The sequence below is a fragment of the Anolis sagrei genome, chromosome 2, assembly GCF_037176765.1.
Source record: "Anolis sagrei isolate rAnoSag1 chromosome 2, rAnoSag1.mat, whole genome shotgun sequence".
Classification (NCBI taxonomy): Eukaryota; Metazoa; Chordata; class Lepidosauria; order Squamata; family Dactyloidae; genus Anolis; species Anolis sagrei.
In genome coordinates this window covers 131,049,494-131,064,260 of record NC_090022.1, presented here as the reverse complement: position 1 = coordinate 131,064,260, position 14,767 = coordinate 131,049,494, and the positions used below count along the sequence as shown (strand labels likewise).

The following is a 14,767-nucleotide window of genomic DNA, read 5'->3' as shown; positions in this document are numbered from 1 at the left end:
GTGGGGCTCTGTTTCTGCAGCACATGGAAACGGAGCACTAAAACTGTCTTCAGGAGTTGGGTGTTACCAAACTCGAAATGGCTCAAAATGGGGAAAGATGGGGGAAGTATGTGAGATAGATAACCAACCCATAAGACAGGAAAAGCAGTAGGGAATGAAGGATAATGATTTCCTACACTCCCCCCCCACCCCCGGTCTCCTAACATCCGGCCACCCAGGTGTCCTCTCCTTTTTCTGCCAGGGTCTTAGGGGCATCCAACTCCTACATTTGGCTTTTTTGAATTAGAGGCCATTTTCTCAGCACTGAAACTATTATTTTGCTCCAACTGAGGACACCTTGTACCCTCTGAGGTGGGGACTGGAGACAGTTTCTCCTGAGTTTGTGTTATACAGAGGGGCACACCTCTCTGTCTTACCATGGTTTCTCTCTAGTGTTTCTTGTAAGTCCTGTCCAATTAATGAGACTCATGCTGTGAGATCCATCTTTCATTCCATAGTGGACTCAAGCTGAGCAGCCCTTGACCAATACCCTCTGCCTTCCTTTAATGTTGCCAAATATATTTAGTCTTCTTCTTTCCAGACAGGAAGAGAAGGCTCCACGTCTCCACTGATGTTTGTGCGCACTTTCTTTGTTCTTCATAATGCCTTTTTTTCACTACTCTGAAGTGTTGAGATAATTAGCAAGATTGATCAAAAATACTTTTAGTCAATTAAAAAGGTGCCCAAAACTACACTGGACAGCAAAAAAGGGAAAAAGCACAGAAGGTGTAGTAAAAAGAAGACTAAGCAACGAAATAATAATAATGTAAGCCCCTCGCTGCCACTACCACCACCCCCAAAATCCCTGGAGGCAAGCTGTTGGCATTATCTTAGAAGTAGCATAATCCCCTGAAGAGAGAGAGAGAAGACAGAGATAAAAGAGAACACTCTTTCTAAAATGATGCTTCTTCTGTTACAACTATGCTTGGTGCTGAAGGTGAAGTCTATGCCGAACTGGCAATACATGGGCTACTTTTCCTGACAATCTGCCTACCCATATCTTGCCAACCTGAGGGTGCTTGCTTTCCAGCCAACATTTACATGTTGCTATAATATGCAAACATTTGTCTTTATGTAAAGGGAAAGAAAAAATGCCACTTTTCTTTCATTGCTGTAGGTTACACCCATAGCTTTAAGCAAGTCACGTACAGATGTTTTCATTCAAAGTCATATCTCTTACTGTATTATATACATACATTACAGATTTTCCTGAATATCTCTGACAATTTCTTCTCAATCACCTAGTATCTGTGAGGAAAAATATAAGGGTGTTTGATCCTAAAAAGTGTTACGTTGGGACTTTCAGAGAAATGAATAAATTTCACTTCCCTAGACTACCCATACATCCCTATTAAGATTACAGTAACACCCCAATAATTGTGGAGCCCATATCCATAGTTTCACTTTCCCAAAGCTTGTGAAAACAGATCTGTCTAGAACAGTGTGCTTCAGCTGTTTTAGACTCCAACTCCCAGAAATCACCAGATGTTAGGAATTGTGGAAGCTGAAGTTCAAAACATCTGGAGGACCAAAGATTGGGAATCACTGGTCTAGAAATTTGTTCCCTGTAATTCCATGGTATGCTTCCTCCATAAATACCATAGACTTGTACTGGAGGATGTAGCAAATTCCTACAAAGGATAGTTCTCTAGGCCCTCCAGGGAAACTCTGGGACCAAAAATCTGGTAATTTAATGGCATCTGGTTGAAGGTAACCACAGTCCAGCTGGAAATGTATCGCCCAAAGGTATGGGTCTTGTTTCACTGTTCCCTAAAGAATAAACACATTTCGCATGTACACTGTTTTGGGGGAATATTAAATAAACAATGTCTTGCGTCACATCCATCAGTCCGTAACAGCACACCTTCCCAAGGACACTTGCCACTTGTCCTTGGCTCTCACTTAGCACTATATTGTTAAGATACATGTGCCTACTCAACACTGACTGATCAGAACACATTAACTGGCCCATCAATAGTCACAGAGAAACATCCGAACCACATTTTATTTCTTCACTTCTAAAGATTTACCAGCCTCTGTAGGCAAATGCCATATTTTACCAGTATATGAAGGAAACCTGATTATTCACCAATGGTTTTGACTTTTACTGAGAAATGCTACTTATAACAGCAATTGGCAACATTTAGAGAATTTCAAGGAATCCATCATATGGTGCTCTTTTTGTCCTTGGCGGTTCTGCTGTACTTCGGAGTGGCTTTCGATGCCATCAGTTATGAAATCCTTCTGAAATAACTGGGAGGCACTGTTTTGCAGTGGTACTGATGGAAAGGCAAACTCTGAAAGTAGTGCTTACAGGACCTCCCAAGGCTTGATTTTGTCTCCCATACTATGAAAAATCTACATGAAATCATTGGGAAAGATTATCCAGAGTTTGGTGGCTGGATCTCGCTAATACAAATAGTCTCCGGGCTAAAAGCAAGATAGATTCTGTAAGTTTGTTCTTAAGTTGAATTTGCATGTAAGTTGGAACACGTACATTTTCAAAGTGTTTGTGTGGGCACGCATGTGTGCGCACACATGCTTTGGACAACACAGGGATGGGTTAACACCCCTGTGGTATTTGTTTTGCTGTTCAGAAGATTTCACCTCACTTTCTGTTGCTGTGATAATTGATTCTGAAAAATTGGGCTTTTTGTAGAAACAAGGATTGGGGAGGAAGCTTCAATGGAGACACCTTTTCCCCATGATAACTCTTTCAGGAGTAAATTTCCCTTCAAAGGGCTAGATTTCTCTCACTTCCTGTTGTCTCACCCCTATTCTTAACTGTGAGTTGTTTGTAAGTTGGATGTTTGTAACTGTGAGTTGTTTGTAAGTTGGATGTTTGCCTGTGCGTATACTAATGATAGACAACTCTATCTTTCCTTTCGTATTGAATTCCAAGATAGACAGTTTTAACCAGTGTCTGTTCTAAGCAATAGACTAGATGAAGGTTAAAAAGATGAAGTTTAATCTAGACAGGACAAGAAGTTCTCTTAACCAGTTGAAAGACAGATAAGGAGGTGGGAATATTGCCTGTGATTGGTTTTCACTCTCTATGAAATCTGAGATTCTCAACTTGGACATACTCTTGGCTTCAACCTGAACTCAGGGGACCGGGTCTCAGTGGTTGCTAGGACAGGTTTTGCACAGTTAAAGCTAAGGCATCAGCTTTACTTATTCCTGGAAATATCAGATCTGGTCATGATGACTCAACCCTTGGTTACATCCCTTTTGGATGACTATAACGCACTCAACTGGCTTTCATAACTGTTTAGAAATTGCAGAAGGCCAAAAATGTTGTGGATAGCCTTATTTCTAGGGTTGGCTATAGAGAACACCTAACTCCCCTGTTGAAACAATTGTATTATTTATTTATTGTATTTATTGTATTTATTTATTTATTTATTTATTTATTGTATTTATATACTGCCTTTCTCAGCACGAAGGCGACTCAGAGCAGTTTACATTTGGCACAATTTGATGCCCCCAACAACATAAAAACACTTTAAAACATTAGCATATAAAATATAAATTCATATAAAGTCAATAAAAACAATAAAAACATATATCCTTAGTGTCTCCTTACTGAAATCATTATTCAATCACATTGTCCACTCGTTCCGTGGGTCTATCTCTGCCTGTTACATTGTGTTTACAAATGCTTGCTTGAAAAGCCAGGTTTTAACATTTTTGCGAAATGTCAAGAGTGAGTGGGCCAGTTTAATATACCTGAGAAGGCGTTCCACAGCCGAGGGGCCACCACTGAGAAGGCCCTGTCTCGCATTCCTGCCAAACGCATCTGTGAAGAAGGCAGGGCCAAGGACAGGGTCTCTTCAGGTGATCTTAAAGTCCTAGACTGACTACTAGTCCATTTCTGGGTACAACATAAAAGACTGGTGTTGACCTATATAACTTATGCTCAGACTATCTGAAAAGTATTTCCTAAGTTTTAATGGGGGGGAGGAACTGCCTCTCAGTCCCAGCACCATAACAGGTACAACAGCCCTCAAACTATGGAATTCCCTCCCAAGAAAGTCCAGCTTGGGTCCCTCTAAGCACCATCAAGAGTTCTAGTTATTGATAGGACATAACCTCCATGAAATTGTTAAAACACATATTTAAAAGCATCTCAGCTAGCAATCATCACCAGATCTTCTGGTAGCAACTCATGATCCTTCAGAGGTCACTAGACTTCATTTCTCACTATCCTTCACTCCTGGTTACAAGGGCTTGGATGGAAGGGCTTGGATGGATTGTTGTAGTCCAACAATATCAAGAGGGTAACCTGTTGACCAAACCTACTATATCAGTCACTCAATTTCTTCTATTCATTTTTCTTCTTAGTTGCTCTGTGAAGCTTGAATTATCTGTGGCTGAACTATGGCTGAGTACAGCAAATGTTAGGCAGCAGAATTTCTATCCCACGAGAGGTGTCACAGTTTAAAAGAAATATAAGACTTTCACAGTTTTGCATTCTGCAGCATCAGAAATATTTCAATGCCTTGTGAGGACCCTTGGGCTTTGCTTTGGAACTATGCATTAAGAAAGTTTCTACTGAGAGATGTAGTTGGTTTCTTTATCTTCACTGTCGTCAACCACAGCCACACCAAACTGCAATTCCCAAGGGTCACAACAGTGACGCATGGGGAGTTGCTGAAATCCAAGTGCCAGAGCAAATCATTTCTGGTGACACACCATCAGAAATGTTTTTTTCATTCAGGGAATTGCAGAAATGTGATACATGGCCGCTGACAAATCAAAAGTCTGGGGTGTTATTTGATTTCTCAAAATGTGTCTTTCTTACTTATTTTTCATCTTCTACATGGACAGACAGTTTCTAGTTTTCCTTTGGGAATGTTAAAGGGATGGGAGCAATGAAAGGAAATGAGAAAAGCAACACCCACCAGCCTAGATGGCTATAGTTAACACTTTAATTTTGTCTATAAGGGAAGTAAGACAGAACACTGACTCAATTCCAACAGATTATGAGAACCTTTCAGTGGGATACAAAAGAGTCTTTCCAGTGGATGTGACTCCAATGGAAGCACATCACCTGATATTCTGGAGAGATGCATAGACAACACCTGTAACCTCACAGGTCCAAATCAATTCAAGGACACTGTACGGCCTTAAATGCAACCAGGCATGTTCTCTCACAAAGGATATGGAAAGAGAAGAAGGAACACATGATACCCGCCTTTTCCAATCTGGTACACAAAATCTGAAAGGCCTCTACTGACACTTCACCCTAGTCAGGTCAGACATAACTGCTAATCTAATATAAGGAAACTCCCCACCCCTCTGCTATCAGTATTTGTTTAAGCAGCACACTCTCTCTATATATCTGGTAAAGCAATGAGGTTGGGGTACTAACAGTCATGGATATTTGATAGGGAGATGGAAGTCCATAAACATTTTGAACAAGCAAAGGATGCAGTAATTTCTACCCTCTGTTCTGCAAAAGGAGCGTTAGTTCATAGAATCACAGAGTTAGAAGAGGACACATGGGCCATGCAGTCCAACCAGCTACCATGCAGGAAAACACAATCAAAGCACCCCAACACGTGGCCATGCAGCTCATTTAAAAACCTCAAGAGAAGGAGATTCCACCACGCTGTTGAGGCGGCATATTCCACTGCTGGGGCCAGCGCTACCTTGGTGTCCATTAGGTACAACTGTATTTTCTTTCCAGAGGACTTGTCTGGGGATCAATACTCTAACCCTACATAAATCAATTAAGGATGTGCTATTCTAAGTAGCAGCCCCTGAACTGATACTGGTCCCACAGAGCCACAAAAGTCCCTGGATGATCCTGAACTGGTCTCTTTCTCTTTCAACCTGACCTATCCCACATTGTATATTGCTGTGAAGAAAACGTAAAAAAAGACCCAAGGAGTTTGCCTCGAGCTCACTGGGGAAACCAAAGGTATAAAAGAAACAAATAAATAATAAGTAAGTTTACTACCCATTTTTTTTAAAAAAATACATATTTATTCAGTTTTTCACTGTCCTAAAAGCACACAGCCTAAAGGGAAATCTTCATTAGGCCACTCCAAAATTGCTTACAAAATGTACCGAAGTTCAACTTTTTGTTTTCTAGACTATTCAGTCCAATTACTTGACTCAGTTTAGAGTTTTTAGGTTGGAAAATCTGTCAGACAAATTCATATCCCTCCAGGGAAAGTGATTGGCTTAAAGATTCACTGAGAACGAATACTTGCTTCAATTAAGCGTGTCAGTGCTATCTTTAAAATAAGGCCATGATCTTCTCCGGACTGCTCTAGAAGTTAAGTTCTTCTGAAATCAGTGGGATATGCTGAAAAAAACCAGATTTGTTTGGAAGCAGAATGCAAAGAACCTGTAGGATTTGTGACTCTGCGTCACACTTACTTCTTCATTCAACGTGGGCAACAGCAACTACGGTGAAGAAATACAAATCAGAATCGGCCCTGTAGCAAAGCAACAAAGGAGTTTCTGGAATCATAAAAGGATGAAGAGAGAATGGATAAGGCATCTGCAAAGCAGGTGATAGTTCTGAGAGAAGGGAGAAAACGGATGTTATCTCCTGAAGCTAGTGAATAATCTCTCCTAAGAACTGGAGCTGCTGCTGCTGCTTATGCTGAGAGCTTGGTTGCATTGTAAGCAGTCTCCATTGTGTGGTGTGTATGTGGGGGTGGGAAAAGGGGTGGGGGAGAAAAAGGAAAGGAGGGAAAGAATGGTACTATTCACAGCAGCTACCGGGAAAAGTGAAAGCCATCATCTCTACCTCAGCTCTAAAGCATTCTCCAGCCCACAATGCGATTGTGCATTAACATCCAGTCGAAGAGCACTTTGCTCCTTCTTAGAGAAAAAGCTTTCACCATCATGGCTGCAAAGGAAGTAAGCCATACCTTCACTCTTGTTTCCGGAAAATACTAGAGTGGGATGGCCATTCATGAGCCAAGATACACATACAGCCCACGATTGAACATTGTCTTCACAAAGCCTCTGTGCATTTATTTGGGTTTTTTTTTATAATCAAAGTATATTTGTTCTGCACATTGTGTTTTCATGAGTTGGGATCTATGAAATAGGCAAAAGGTGACAATTGTTGCAAGTGCTTTGAGTACTGACACAAGCATCAAAGAAATGCTGCTCTGTAATGTGAGCTGAAAATCTGACAGCATCATCAAGGAAATGACTGCAAATAAAACCTATAAGGCTATCTTCAGCCAAGACCAGTCTTCCCCTTGCCTTCCTCCAACACATTAATCAGCACACAATTTAATTATGCAGTGGAAATTTATTTTATCACTTACGTGGATTCAGTGTTTGCCATTTATTACTCACATGTTTAGCAGCATGATGTAACTTGTTTATATAACTATCCTGTGACTGGTTGCCTGCATGGCATGTGCTACAGTGTTTTGAAAATGTAGAAAGGCTTCTCAAAAGGCAAAGAACTAAATCATCACTCAAATGAGAACAAATGTAAAGAATGGGATTCTGAATGCACTGTGGAATGTACAGCTATGAAAATTTCACTGAGGTAAAGTAAAGGCAAAGGCTTCCCCTTGAAATTAAGTCTAGTCGGGTCCGACTCTGAGAGGTGGTGCTCATCATTTTAAACCACAGAGCCCGCGTTGTCCGTAGACACCTCCAAGGTCATGATTGCATGGAGTGCTACTACTTTCCCGCCAAAGCAGTGCCTATTGATCTACTGACATTTGCATGTTTTTGAACCGCTAGGCTGGCAGAAGCTGGGCCTAACAGTGAGAACTCACCCCACTCCCAGATTCGAATCACCAACCTTTAAGTCAGCAAGTTCAGCAGTTTACCAGTTTAACCCACTGCGCCACCAGGGATTACTGAGGTACTCCAACTCTAAAATGAAGTTTCTGTTTTCTAAAAACTGGCAGCTTTCTTTCTTTCTTTTTCTTTTTGGAAATAGGTTGGTCCATCTTGTATTAACCTCCATGGGCTGTGCCTCTATTCACATGACTAATAAAGAAATGTGTTAACATCTACGAAAATCCCATTGTTACATGGCTCTTAGTTTACTGTTAGTTGAAACCTGGAGTGAACAGTGTTCGGATATGTAGGATACACTTTGGAGTTAAGTTCTAGTACTTGCTGGAACACACTTAGGATAAAAGATTTTTCAGCCAAATAATTGAGTCCCAGAAATGAACAGAGTTCACAGTCCTTACACACAAAATCCCGCTCTTGGTCATCCAAGATTGCTTCATTTCAGCAGTACAGTTTAATAGGATGAGAGGAAAGAAAGAATCATATTGTTGCTCTGTCAATGGCCTAAATATTCCAAAGACACCAAACCTGTCTGATCTTGGAAGTTAACTACAACAACAACAGCAACAACAACAAGCTTTATTTATATCCTGCGTCCTCTCCCCAAAAAGGACTCGGGGCAGCTTACAACAGAAGAAACACAATGTAGTAATAGCAAATGTAGGTAGCACTTAAACATGGGACCACAGAAGTATATCCGGTCCTATAGGCTATATTTCAGAAGAAAGTAATGGCACTTCTGAGTATTCCTTGCCTAAGAAAACCCTACAATGGGGTTTCAGTAAATCAAGAGATGGTTGCAATGCAGGGGTGTCCACCATACCAGTCTAGTGAAATCATCCTGATGCCTACTGGTTGGACCAAAGAAATCTGATTTTGCTTTGGGCCGAAAACACTGAAATGATCACTTTAGTATAAAATTGTTCAAAAATCAAAAAGAAAGTGCAGTACCAATAAAACATGCATAGATTTCAAACTTGATGACTTGAAACAGGTTTGAATTTGGAATAAAAAAGTGATACCAATTCAAGTGCAGAATTCAGTTATCTTGAAAATTTCAGCTATCATTTAAGAAGGTATTAGTTTTAAAGTTGTGCAGACAGTTTTAAAAGCATATGGGCACCACTATTCAGTGAAATCTCAAAACCAGCATGAAGGAGTGAAATTTCAGTGTCTTGCAACATATCTCCACCCCTCTCCACATGAACAACAGTAGCAAAGCAAGGAAAACACACATTTGGTTCACATCATTTTTAGGGTATACAAAATTGGCATAGAAAATGAATTTTTCAAAGTTTGAAATAATCAGCCTACATACATCCCTGGGTACAACAAAAAAACAGTATGGTAAATTCAGGATGGATAAAACATCCAGCATTTGAGCAAGAACAGCTCTCTGCCAGTAAGATATGCTTTGCAGTTCCACGGAAACTAGTATCACTTGGCAATTTGACAAAAGGGACAAAACCCAAGGAAATGACTGAACAATCAATACAATATGTACCCTGGTGAAAGAGGGAAATGAACAGATTTATTTGTTTATCAAGCTGAATCACGGTATTGCATTTGTCCCAGTTTAAATTATAAAGTCTGGGATACTGAAGGAGTTTTTTTTTATGATGTTCTAAGCTGCAAGGAGTTGCTAAAGCAGTAAGTCAAGCCAGAATGTGCTCCTCGACATGCACCACACACACACCATGTACACATTGCTATCCAGAAAAATGTCACCTAAAATAATACCTGTTGTGTTCACAGGTTTGTACCTTGCACCACAATGAGTGGAGGAAGACCTGAACTGAAAAGCAATATGATATGCCACTGTTAAAATAAAGCACAGCTGTTTCAAACCCTTGTCAGGATGACAATATGCGTCTTTCACAATCATTATCTAAAACAAATTTGCTACTGTGAACACCAGCTTAAGAATAACAGAAAAGAAGGCATGAGTTTTAAAGTAGTGTAGACAGTTTTAAAAGCATATAGGCACCACTATTCAGCGAAATCTCAAAACCAGCATGAAGGAATGAAATTTCAGTGTCTTGCAACATATCTCCACCCCTCTCCACATGAACAACAGTAGCAAAGCAAGGAAAACACTTCATCTATTACGGTCACTAACAATAATTTCCAACTAAAAGATTAGAGGCAAACAATAAGAGAACTAATGAAGGAAGAGAGAGAGAGTGACTACAATTGATGCACAACCAAACCATAATACCCTGAAACACAGTCCTACACAAATCTATCACTGCTACAGGTGGATGGGAAGAGTGCAGATAGACAAAAAGAAACCAAAGTTGGATCAAAGTAATTGAAAATAACCACAGGAGATTTATCAAGTCAATGGTTTAAGTAACAGGAGTAAGAAAGGGCAGGGGAAATGTAAACAATGGCAACATATTCTCCATTCTCCCAGCACCAGCAGGTTGAGACGATTTGTACACAGATACCTATCTGGGTACAGAGAGTGAAGTGGGGCTGGGGAGAGCAGCAGCCAGGTTATTAATTGGGACTACCTACAAAAAGCATACAACTCCTCTGTTGCAACTGCCCTGCTGGCTGTCAATACATTTCCGGGCACAGTTCAAAGTGCTGGTTTTGACTTATAAAGCCATATACATTTTGGGTCCACCTTCTTTGCAGAACTGTATATATCTCTCTGAGCCTGTTAGAACACTAAGGTCATCTGAGGAGGACCTTCTCTCTGTCCCACCACTAGCTCAGGTGTGTTTGGTGGGACCACGGGAGAGGGCCTTTTTGCTGGCTGCTCCCAGACTCTGGAACTCCCTCCCAAGAGAGACCAGGAGGGCCCCATCCCTGCTTTCCTTTTGCAGACAGGTGAAAATGCACCTCTGCCATAAGGCCATATGAAATGACTATAGGTGTTCTGGGGGTGACATGAATGGGATTTTAGGAGTCTCTGTAGTTGTAATTGCATTTTACTGTATTTTAATTTCTATACATCATGACACAAAAAATTAGTTGCTTTTGAATTTTTATATTCATGCATTGGCCGTATTTTAAATTTACAATGTGCCATATTTATTGTTGGATACCTTGCATTCATATACTTGGAGAAAGGTGGGATCAAAATAGAATAAATAAATAAATAAATAAATAAACAAATGCTGCATCTTTCAATTAAAATAAGCAAAGGGGATGGGGGAGGGGAAGGAAAAAGTTATTTTTAAGATTGAGGTGTGAACATAGTGAGCTTTCATGAAAGAGATTTGAAAACATAGATAAAACTGACTCCTCTCTTTCTCACCACGTTTAAGCTAAGAAAACTAGTTTTCCCCCATTGAGACTATTATAAGTTTTTCAGGCTCTTGTATTCAAGGATGTGAAATACCTTAAAAACTACCGCAACAGCTCCCTGAAACACAAGCCATGTGAAGATCTCAACCCCCAAACCCATCACATCCATGAATAGTAAGTTGTTGACTCTGTGACTGAACAGAGTTGGGAGAGGAACAGATGGAAGTACTGATTTTGGCCTATAAAACTTTATGGGGCTTAGGTCCAGATCATCTGAAAGATCTTATCTCCCTATACATACCACCAATAGAGGTTTTACGATTTGCAGGAGAGGGCTTCCTTCCCATGTGTTGGATTACAACTGCGCAACCAGCAAAATACAAACCAACAGCTTCTGCAGTGGTTTTCACACATCCACTAACCCTGAAAATAAGCAACTGCTGGTGAAAACAGGCTTGTACTAGTAAAATGCTATATTTGGTTATAGGGCACTGCGAATTTGAAGGTATAACATACTGTATATTTAACAATTCAGGAATGAAGCAATACAAAATTGCAAATCTTTGGGAACTATTTGTCTTGATTTTCTATTCTATATAATGTTTACCATTTTCAGTCACTGCATTCATAAATGAGTTACAATGCTTATATATATGGAATGGATACTGTTGCAGACCCTGTGTTCAACTCAGAAATAATTTACTATTTATTTATTTATCTACCTATCTTCATTTCTAACCCACCTTTCTCAACCTAAGGGACTAAAGGCAGCTTACAATTCTGGCAAAAATTAAATGCCGGTAAAACCAGTACTAACAATAAAAATTAAAGAGTTAAAAATGATTAACATAAAGCAACAGTAAACATTAATCAATATACAAAATTTAAAAAGTACATAAAGTGCATAGTTCCATACTAGATGCCAACTCAGACTATCTATAGCGTAATAATTTATTGAACAGAATCAAGCCTCACAGATGGAATAAGGCCAGTGAATAAAGTTTAAATTCAGGACTAAAAGGCTATTAATTGGGCTACTTTTCATTCCTTGCTCCCTAGTGATGAGCACTTCTTAGAGAAGTGATATCCTTTAAGCTTAAATACCTCAGGGCTTTTACATAATTTTTCCTAATGTCTCTCTTACATAAAACACACACGGCCTGGTTCAAGCCCAGCTCCCCGTTTATTAGAGTTCCCTGACCTATAACTAAAATTATTTCTCCTTCTGGGAAATTCAAAATGAGGCCTCAATTATGGAAATTTCATAAGAACCCAAGGCTATTTAAACAAATAGTGCTGAAGCTTAGAAAGAATTCAGAGGACAGAACATTTCCCTGCCACTTGGAAGACACCTCACTCTTTTGCTCTGAGATGGATTTCAACTTATAGCAACTTCATCTCAAAGTTTTCTTCTCAAACTTTCTCTAAAACCAAGAGAGTGTCCAAGGTCAACCTGTCCAAGTCCAAGGTCAACCTGTAGTTTTTCATGGCTCTCTCTTTATGTACCCTAGTTTCCTGGTTCACCACACTTGCTCCATGCTAACTCTAAAAAAAGGGCCTCAGAGAAAGATGCTGTCATTTGGTGACTAATCGCTGCCACTTTCCCAATGTAACACAGAACAAAGTCAACTATATGACTATAATCCCATGGAACTGTTCTTGGGAGTAAGACTGCTTGGGGCTCAGTAGCAATCACTTCTGAGTAAACATGCCAAAGATGAGGCTATAAGAACTGTCAAGTCTAACTTGTCTCCTTGAAACCAGTTACGCACACACAGCACATCAAATGATGGCAGCATAATACAGTTGTGGATACAAATGTGAAACCAGTGCTCTCATTAAACCATTTCAGTCATTCTTCTGAAAAGAAGGGGCTCTGAAGATCAAACTATTTAAACCTAGAAGGTGGCAAAAATAAATCTTCAAGGGAGCAACAAACCCTCAACAGTTAACAAGCAGGCAGAGGCTGGAGTAAATTAGCACTTCGTCAACATCTGAGTATTAAAGCAGGGTAAATTTTATCATGTGCTATTATTTCCTCCATCTCCATCTCCAATCATGCCATCTAGGGACAAGGTAATTTCTTCCACCTCAAAAAGTACTGAGGTTAGAAAAGCTTGATCTCATATTGGGTAGGTTAGGCAGGCACACCAGGTCTGAGGAGTCAGAAGCAATTTGGGGAAAAGTCAAGAGTGAGCGGAAATGTACAGATCCTGACTCTAGCTTCAAAGTAAAAAGACAATATAGTAAATATTATTTTATGCTTGTATTTCATTGTGAATAAAAGAAATATACAGGGTTAGTCAAAATGCATAGGCCAATAAGCCATTCAATTGAATGGCTTATTGGCCTATGCATTTTGACTAACCCTGTATTTTATATCAATCTAAACAGCCTGATGATTCACATCAGCCTTCTGCTGCAATTTTCTAGAGTAAATGTGTTGTAATTAATTAATATATATTAGCTATTTATGAAAAAGTTACCATTTGAGAGACAGAATCAGAGTTTAAGGTTTTCATGTTCTGTGGTTATGATGTACTGCAGGGGTCCACAAACTTTTTAAACAGAGGCCCAGGTCATGAATGATTCCTATGCACACTGCACGTATCTTATTTGTAGTGCAAAAAACAATACAATAATTAAAAAGAAGAACAATTTTAACAAATATAAACTTATTAGTATTTCAATGGGAAGTGTGGGCCTGCTTTTGGCTGATGACATAGAATTGTTGTCGTTGTTGGGTGCTTTCAAGTCGTTTCAGACTTAGGTTGACCCTGAGCAGGCCCGTAGCCAGGATTTTGTTTCGGGGGGAGCTGAGTTTGATTCGGGGGTGGGGGGTGGGCTGAGTCTGAGTGAAAGAGGGTCCACCCTAGCAAACCTTTTGTATCGTTACCCCAGTACCCCCATGCATATGGGATATATGGAGCATGGTGATCAGATCATGATATGAATAACATAACAGTTTAAATAATGTACCAGTAAGGCCTTCTTGCGGACCACCAAGAGAATTGGGGGGGGGGCTCAAGCCCCCCAACCCCCCCCCCCCCCCGGCTACATGCCTGACCCTGAGCGAGGGCCGGGTAAATGACCTTGGAGGGCCGTATCCGGCCCCCGGCCTTACTTTGTGGACCCCTGATGTACTGGGTCAGGCCCGTTCATGGAAACCTGGGAAATGTATTCAATGAATTGCACCCTAGAGATCAAAGAATTTAGAGGGCCCAGTATGGCCCATTGTGGGTTGCATGTTCCCAAACACCTCAGTAAAAAAAAATAAATTTAAAAAACCCTAAGATGCTGCTCCAAATACGCAAATGGGTTTACTATCAATTTCAGTGGCAAAAAGCTAAATGTACCAACAGTGTATTATTATTATTATTATTAATAATAATAATAATAATTTATATGCTGCTTGTCTCCCCTATTGGGCATCCAAAGCAGCTAACAACAAGGAATAAAACATACAAGGTACAATGGGATAAAAGAAGTAGACATAATTTTAAAAATAACAATCAAAACATAATAAAGCAGTTAGTAATAGAACACATTCCAGATTAAAATACATTCAACACTTTAAGTGTAGTTAAAACTAAATAAACATAAACCGAAGTCATAATCCATCCATTTGCCACTTGTCCATAAAGGTATTGCACAAAAAAGGTTCAGCCCAAATATTACTATG

General features: G+C 39.9%; 1 protein-coding gene across 10 annotated transcripts in view; it reads right to left on the bottom strand.

Annotated features, from left to right (window-relative positions):
- The window catches only part of BAIAP2 (BAR/IMD domain containing adaptor protein 2), a 137,689-nt gene that overhangs the window by 31,316 nt on the left and 91,606 nt on the right, over nt 1-14,767 (bottom strand). The window lies entirely within an intron of this gene.